Source organism: Populus euphratica, unplaced genomic scaffold (genome assembly GCF_000495115.2).
Source record: "Populus euphratica unplaced genomic scaffold, PopEup_1.0 scaffold274.1, whole genome shotgun sequence".
In the NCBI taxonomy this organism is placed as follows: Eukaryota; Viridiplantae; Streptophyta; class Magnoliopsida; order Malpighiales; family Salicaceae; genus Populus; species Populus euphratica.
In genome coordinates this window covers 310,605-318,667 of record NW_011499993.1, presented here as the reverse complement: position 1 = coordinate 318,667, position 8,063 = coordinate 310,605, and the positions used below count along the sequence as shown (strand labels likewise).

Genomic DNA, 8,063 nt, shown 5'->3' with positions numbered 1-8,063 from the left:
GTTTTGATCGAAAATGACAGTTTTGACCCGAAACAGCCCGAAACTCATTTTTCATCGCGGTCGACATGGTGGGACCCGTATTGACCCGATGGGTTCAGTTTTGACAGAAAATGACGGTTTTGACCTGAAACGTCCTGAAACTCATTTTTCATCCCGGTTAACATTGTTTAACCCGTATTGACCTGGTGGACTCGGTTTTGACAAAAAATGACGGTTGACTCGAGAAAATATATTTTAAACTCTTTTTTTCTCTTTTTTTATTTATTATATATTTTTTTGTCATGAATAATAAGATAAAATAACATTCAAAAATTTTTAGTGAATCCAAAATTGGGTTACAACAACAAGCTCATGGAGATTGTTTCAACCCATAAATGGATTTGTGAAGTTGACACACTAAATAGGATATGAATTTTAAGGGTAATTAGGGGGCAACTTCATGTAGACTTCTTTTTCAACGTTTTCATGCAAAAAGGCATTCTTAATATTCATTTAACATATCAACCATTTATTATTCATAGTCGCTAAGAGCAAAACATGAATAGTGTTTATTTTTGCAACAAGTGCAAAAGTTTCCTTGTAATCTACACTGAAATTTTGAGTATAGCTCTGAGCCATAAGACATGTCTTATATCTATTAATAGACCCATCTGAGTTTAACTTGATTTTATACACCTAGCGACTACCCACAACATGTTTATCTTTAAGAAGTTTAACAACACTCCAAGTTTTGTTTTGATCAAGATCTTGCAGCTCATCATGTATAGCATACCGCCATTCATTTTATGAATTTGACTCCAGAAAATTATGTGGTTCATGCACATCAGAGATAACAACAAAAAAGTTAATATGTTATGCTGAGAGATGATAATATGTAAGGTAATTAAAGATAGGATGTCTTGCTGCATAAGTTACAAAGTCTTGTAACTTTATTGGAGGAGCATGATGACGGGTTGGATTCCTATAGGGCTGTAGAAAGGGAGAATAATTGGTAGGATTACCTTCAGAATTCATGGTAATAGGAACAATGAAGGGGTGATGAGGAGATTAATCAACAAAACGATCTTCAAATTTTGAGATGATAAGAATGACAGTTCTTGAGTCAGAATGCATATCTACAGTTGTGATGGATAAGTGCTTATCGTGATTGTTATTTTCATCAACTTTATAATCTACAGGGCTATGTTCAAAGTATGCATTAGAAGGACTAACATTCCCTTTATTTGTAGCCATACCATTAGGGGGAAAAAGAGTGTTATCTGTACCAGATATTGTATCTGAAGCAGAGGCCAAGTCTGTAAAAGCAACATTCGGTAGAGGAAACAATTCTGTCAAGTCTTTTTGGTGATTTCTGCTAAAGTATAAAAAACCTTATTCAAATCAAACATCTCTTGATATGAACAATCTTTTAGAGGGAGGATGGTAGCATTTATATCCCTTTTGTGTTGAGGAGTAACCCAAGAAAACATGCTTAACTGCCTTGGATCAAGCTTGTCTTAATATGAAGATTGTATATGAACAAAACAAGTGCGCAACCAAATACTCATAAATGAGATAGATCAAGTGGTTGTTTTTGCAAGACTTTAAAAGGTGATTTAAAATGTGACATTCAGTTAGGTAGTCAATTGATTAGATATATCATAGATAACACTTTGTTAAACCAAAATGATTTAGAAATATGAATGTGTACAATTAAAGTTCTAGTTTTTTTTTTCTAATAGATCTCTATTTTTATGCTTAGCTAGACCATTTTGTTAAGGTGCGCCAACATAACTTGATTGATGTAAAATTCCATGAGTAGCTAGATATTGTGTCATATTTTTTGACATGTATTTAATGTCATTATCAGATTAGAGAATTTTTATGTTTGTAGAAAATTAAGTCATAACCAGCATATAAAAATTTTAACAAACATTCATAATTTCACTCTTGAATTTCAAGAGGTTAATCTATGTAACACGAGAGAAATCATCCATAAAGGAAACAAAATATTTATAACCATAGTTCCAAGAAAGATTCTAAATAGCTGAATATTTTAGTAATATGATTTTCCATAGAATTAAATAACCAAGACATAACAAGTTGGTCCTTACATTGCCGTGCTTCATAAGCTTATGAAGGAGAATCAGGAGGTCTAATATGGCCATTAACATAGCCAGGTTTTAATATGGCCATTGATATACCCAAATTTGGATCTTCTACCCATAGCTCTTGACAAAGAGAGATAGTTAAATTTATTTAGTAAAACTTAGCCTAAATGTTGATTAGGATTTGGCTCTCCTTTCAGCGTATTATAGGATCTATTAGTGTCATAAACACTATTAATTTTGAACAAGTCTTCTATAGGAATTTCAACTAATCAGTAAGGTTTGAAATCAGCAAGGTATTAAGAACCTACTCTGATGCCATGAAGACAAAAGAATCTTGTATTATGTTTTATGTTACAACAACACATACATACCACAAAAAGGCATACATACCACGAGAAGGCATGATAGCTATTAAAATTAAAACTCTGCAATCTACAATCAATGTTGGAGTTGGATTCTTTAATTTTTATGGTAAGATATCTGTGTTGCAGGAGGAGTCTGTGTTGGAATCATAATCAATTTGTTATATTAGAATCAAATTTAATTTATTGATTTCCTCCTATACATATATTTAAAATTTATGGTGAGCTTTATACCTAATTATTTTTATTTTTAAAGCTTTGGTACAATCTCTACAATACATTGATAGAGTACATATATAAAGTAAGTGTTTGTGTTGTACTAGAAGATAAACTTCTGTTTCAAAGTAATTATTTGAACTCAATACATTTTTAATCTCAAATTTGTATTTGAAAGTAGAGATATATTTTTAATCTTATCACAATTCTAAGTAAAAGAAGATAAATTTATTTATTGCACTAAAATTACAAAAATAAATTAATCTTGAAGGAGCATTCATGGACATTAAAATTTCAATAAATTTGGTCCAAGATTCAAATATCTCTATGACCAAACAAATTTATTGGGTTTGGAACTAAATTAAATTAAAAATTCAGTTTCAAATACATTTCATGGTTTTTATTTTAATATCCTTCTATCTAAGAGTATTTTAAGTAATTTTGATATCAATTTTTCTAAAATATCATTTAAATGAAAGATATTTAAGGTAAATTACACTTAACTTGTTTATAAATAAACAAGAAAACCACAAAATCAAACAAAACAATAAGAGAAAGTAGGAAAAAAAAAAAACAACAAGCAAGGACTAAAAAACAAGCATAAATATTTAAGAGTTCTCTTAAAAAAAATTCAAGTTCATCAAGGAAACAAATGATCAAAGTCTTTCCCTGCATTAAATTAAATCAAGTTAAAATCTTACATTATTAATTAAAATTTTTGAACTCATGTTTTAATTTTGGAAGAACTTCTAGTTTATTGACAAAAATTCGATTACTTTTTGTAATTTATAGTTATAAAACTTCGATCTATCCTAGGTTAATTCGAGATTTAAGTGACCCAGATTTAGACTATTCTACATTGAATAAATAAATAAATAAATTGACATGACCTGGCCTCGTTAAAATTTAGGTCGGTTAGAGTAAAACTCAATTCTAAATTTATTGATTTTTTATGAGTTTTTTTTTTGTTAAAACAATATGGTTTTTATATGTTTTAATATTTTAGGTTAATCTGAGTTGATCTTCTCGACTCATTACATGAATTTTGATTTAAATAGACACTGAATCGAGTTTTAAAACTATGCTTCAATCCTAAAGTATGTTTGTCTCTTCGATGGCAAGTTAAACTCACTTAACTTTTCTTTTTCTTTTTCATTTTATTTTTAATAGGCCAAGAAGAAAAGGAGAGAACACAAATGGGAAGTAGCAAAGTAGATATAAAAACATAAAAGAGAAAAGAAAGAAGTTTTGCTAACAATAAATAAACAAACAACTTCACTTTTCATTATGTAGTCCTAGATATAGACTAGTTTGGATTGAATAAATAAATAAAAATTCAGCATGACTTGACCTAGTTAAAAATTCAGGTGAATCTAAGTAAAACTCAATTTGATTCATGACATGAATCTTGCTTCAAATAGATACCGAAACAGGTTTTAAAACTATATCTCAATCCTAAAATGTGTTTGTCTCTTCGATGGCAAATTAAAAAATACAGATAGAAATAAACTCACTTAGCTTTTTTTCCTTTTCATTTTATTTTTAAAAGGCCAAGAAGACAAAAAAGAGAATACAAACAAGGAGTAGCAAAGGAAACCCAACACAAACATAGAAAAGGAAAGAACAAAAGAAAGACATTTAGCTAATAATAAACAAACAAACATCTTCACTTTTTATTATTTAGTTGGTAAAATTGGTAATATAATATCAGTAGTTAAAATAAATTAAATTTTAATAAGGATTAAATTCTCTCCCTATCCCTATTATATAAACACTTAATATAATACTATACAAGAAAAGGTTGAATAAGAAAATTTAGATTCTACTATAATTATATATTGTCATGTTTTACGCTATCGAGTATAACTCTCAATTTGACTATTGAATTAGGTAGAAATTTAACCAAGAGCTTTCAACCATAATATTTTGAATAATCTTGTATTTTGTATGATGTAACACTTTTCTCTTTAGTTAAACAAAGAACAATCAAACTTATTAAAGTATAACTGACTTTGTGGCGTTATTCCTTATATTTCTCATTCAAGAATTGATATTCATAGAATGAGTGTTCTTAGTCCAATAGTGTTGGTGTTTTGAGATAAGTTTTCATTATATTATACTCCTATAAAACCTGATTCTTTGGCTTTCGAGGACTTATGTTTCTTACGTATAGGTTACGTGAGCACGAGATTTATATCAATTGATATCGGAGCTTGACTTAATTTATCAAGTTATATCCTCTTTATTTTTTTTTCTTAAATGTTTTTTTGCATGTGTATTCTTCTTGTTTTTCTTTTGTCTCGTTTTAAGTTTGATTTGGTTAAAGTTCTATTTGATCCTATTTTTTCCTCTTCTTTTGTTATTGTCTAGCTTTGCATTAAGGATCATTTGATATAAAAAAGATTCCAACATTTTATTTTTTCCGCAATATCTTTTTAGAGTAAAAAAAAAAATCACAACAAAGGGTTCACTAAGGAAGAAAGTACAAAGAAGGGTTATCGTTCATGAACACATAGACCCATGGGGTTTTAAGAAAATAATTTGATAAGTTAAAATATCTATTTTATAAGTGGAAAGCTTCAAAGCAGAGAGGACCAATAACACTGAAATGACAAAAGACAAAGAGAAGGGTTGCTATTTTCATACAAAGTTGTTAGAGGATAGTGTTAGTAAGAAAATAGCCCTGAAAGCTTAAATAAGAAACTTATAAAACATCTATTGTATCTATTAGTGATTTGAAGATGAATTATTTTTAAGAGATAAAGAATGATATGATCTAAGAAAGGGTAGAACAAGAAAATTTAGATTCTAGCATAATTGTGTCTATTGTCTAGTTTTACGTTATTGAGTATAACTTTCAATCCGACTATTGGATCAAATTGAAATTTAGCCAAAAGTTTTTAATCATGATGTTTTGAATAAACTTGTATTTTGTATAATGTAAATCTTTTCTCTTTTGTTAAACAAAAAACAATCTAACTTCTTAAAGTATAACTAATTTTGTAGCATTTTTTCTTAAACTTCTTATTTAGAATGAGGATTTTTATTCCAATATTGATGCATTGGAAAAAATTTTCATTATATCAAATTTCTATTAAATCTGATTTTTTTGACTTTTTGAGATTTTTCTTTTTCATACATGAGTTATGTGACCATGTGATCATGAGATTCACATCATAATCTTTATAAGATTTGCACCTTAAACAAAGATACAAGAGAAGATATATTTTCTTAAGATTTTACAAAATACTCAAGTCATTGAAAAATATTCCTAAAAAAATGACATGGAAAATTTAGATATTATATGACAAAAATATACCCTATTTTAGTAAATAATATTAAAGATATATGATTTTGTAAATAAGATTTAAAAATTATTTAATTAAGGAAAAAAATACAAGGTTGTTCAAGATCATTATTGAGAATTTTTTTTTTGTAGATATAGATCATAATTAAAAAAAAAAAAAGGAAACTTGTTCTAAATTAAAATTAAAAAAGAAAAAGTTCAATGTGAATCCTTGAAAATCCAAACTAAAATATGCTTATCAAACCCCTCATTTCAATTCATATAATCTAGGGAAATATATTTAAACTCATTTAAAGGTGAAGCTACATTTAGTTTTGAGCTTTTTAGTAATCTAAAAATAAATACAGAACTGATTAATAATCTGGATTTTTAAAGGTAAAAGTTTCTCTTAAATAGAGATTTTTTAATGATTTTGCAGGTCAACGTAATGATTTATAAGTTAAGTTTTGAATCAATGAGTTAACTCAGTAATTTATTAAGTTAAGGCATAATCTTGAATGAATTAGTTGAAAATTTTAATTTTTTTAAATAAAAATTAAATTAACCATATCAACTTATTTAATCTACAATCAAGATTTTAGACAAGATAACCTATATCAACGTACAATAAATAGTCACTTATCTGTCTATCTTACAAATAGATTGGTTGATGAGTGATAGCACAATTGATTATATGCTTAACATGGTGATAGTTTTTGCTATTATAATTTATTTTTAATAAATAAAATTTAAAAAATATATAAATTATAGATTGTGTTTAATAAAGATCCAAGAATTTTAAGTGAACCTATGCAAAACTATGTAATTATTTTATTAACCAAACGTGAAAGAATTTATGGTTGAGGCAAGACACAACCTAAACCACATAAAACACATAAACAAATGACTCTTAGTTGTCTGAGACAATAAAAATAGGCATTATTAATTAAATAAACTAAATAAGGAGATTAATGACTTCTAATAGAGATAAAACTGCAAGGGTGAAGACTTCTTCTAGAATCATGAAAAAATACGCAAAGCAGCTATTGTCCCTTCATTTTTTTAATTTTTGTTTTTGGATTTTTTTTCTTTTTTTATTTATTAATAGCACCCGGTTTGTTTTTGTCACCTCCTGCTTTGATTTTCTTTAAAAAAAATATATATGTGGTACTTAAATATTTAATTATATTTCCATAATTGTTGAAGTCCATCTTTAGCCAAGTTGATTCGGTCACCGGCCATGTATAATTTTTCATGACAAAAAAGCCCCCAACTATCCTTGGATTTTACCAGTTAACGTGAAGTTAACAAGGATAAAACTGTACTTTATTCTATTTTATATGTATTTTAGGTCAGGTTTTCTTGTCCATCTATTCTAATCCCTAGAAACAAAAATAATTAAAATTAAGAGAGAGATTAACATATTTTATACATTGATAATTCCTCTATTTTTTTGTTAATTAAATAGGGTTTAGTGTTAAAAGCTTCTTCTATATTCTCATATCATTTTGCGTATCTCCCTCTCTCTCTCTAACTCACTGTAGGTAAGTTTTTTTCTTTTTTATTATTTTTTTCCTCTAAAGCCTCTTGTGCTTATATAATATTAAAATCTCTGCTAATCTCTCTTAATTCCACATCTTGGTTTCTATTCTTTATCATTATATTAAACATAACACATGAACCATAAAGAGTACTACATTGTTAATTCACATTACATTCAAAGATTTATATTAAAAATCCATTCTTTGTATTATTTATGCATATATATTTGTCCTCCATTAAGGAAGAAATCAAGAAAGTCTGGTTCTTGAATCTTGATTTTGAAGATTCAAAGATGGGTCTTTTTGACGAAGGTGGATTCTGTTTCTCCTTGCTTTCTTGATTCATGGACAAGTACCCCCAGAACCTTGGCTCTGCAACACTGTTGTGTCAAATGCAACAGATAACAAAAAGAAACTAGAGGATTTCATTACATGTAGTTACATACCAAGATAAGTATTTGTGTGCGCGCGTGTTTGCATGTGCATTTACTTAGGCAACCCATATCTTTAATGTCAGGCAAGGTAATAGGCCTGTGAAACCGTTGTCCATTTAGAAAAAGCAAAGTCT

At 28.0% G+C, this 8,063-nt stretch overlaps 1 protein-coding gene and 1 long non-coding RNA gene across 2 annotated transcripts in view; both read left to right on the top strand.

Annotated features, from left to right (window-relative positions):
* The window catches only part of LOC105140490 (uncharacterized), a 9,257-nt gene extending 2,952 nt beyond the window's left edge, over window positions 1–6,305 (top strand). Inside the window, exons 2-3 of the long non-coding RNA XR_845192.1 lie at window positions 1,269–1,273; window positions 6,295–6,305. This is a non-coding gene — a long non-coding RNA (uncharacterized LOC105140490). The remainder of the gene's footprint in view (window positions 1–1,268; window positions 1,274–6,294) is intronic.
* Window positions 1–8,063, top strand: part of LOC105140515 (HMG (high mobility group) box protein with ARID/BRIGHT DNA-binding domain-containing protein) — a 19,689-nt gene that overhangs the window by 8,731 nt on the left and 2,895 nt on the right. The window lies entirely within an intron of this gene.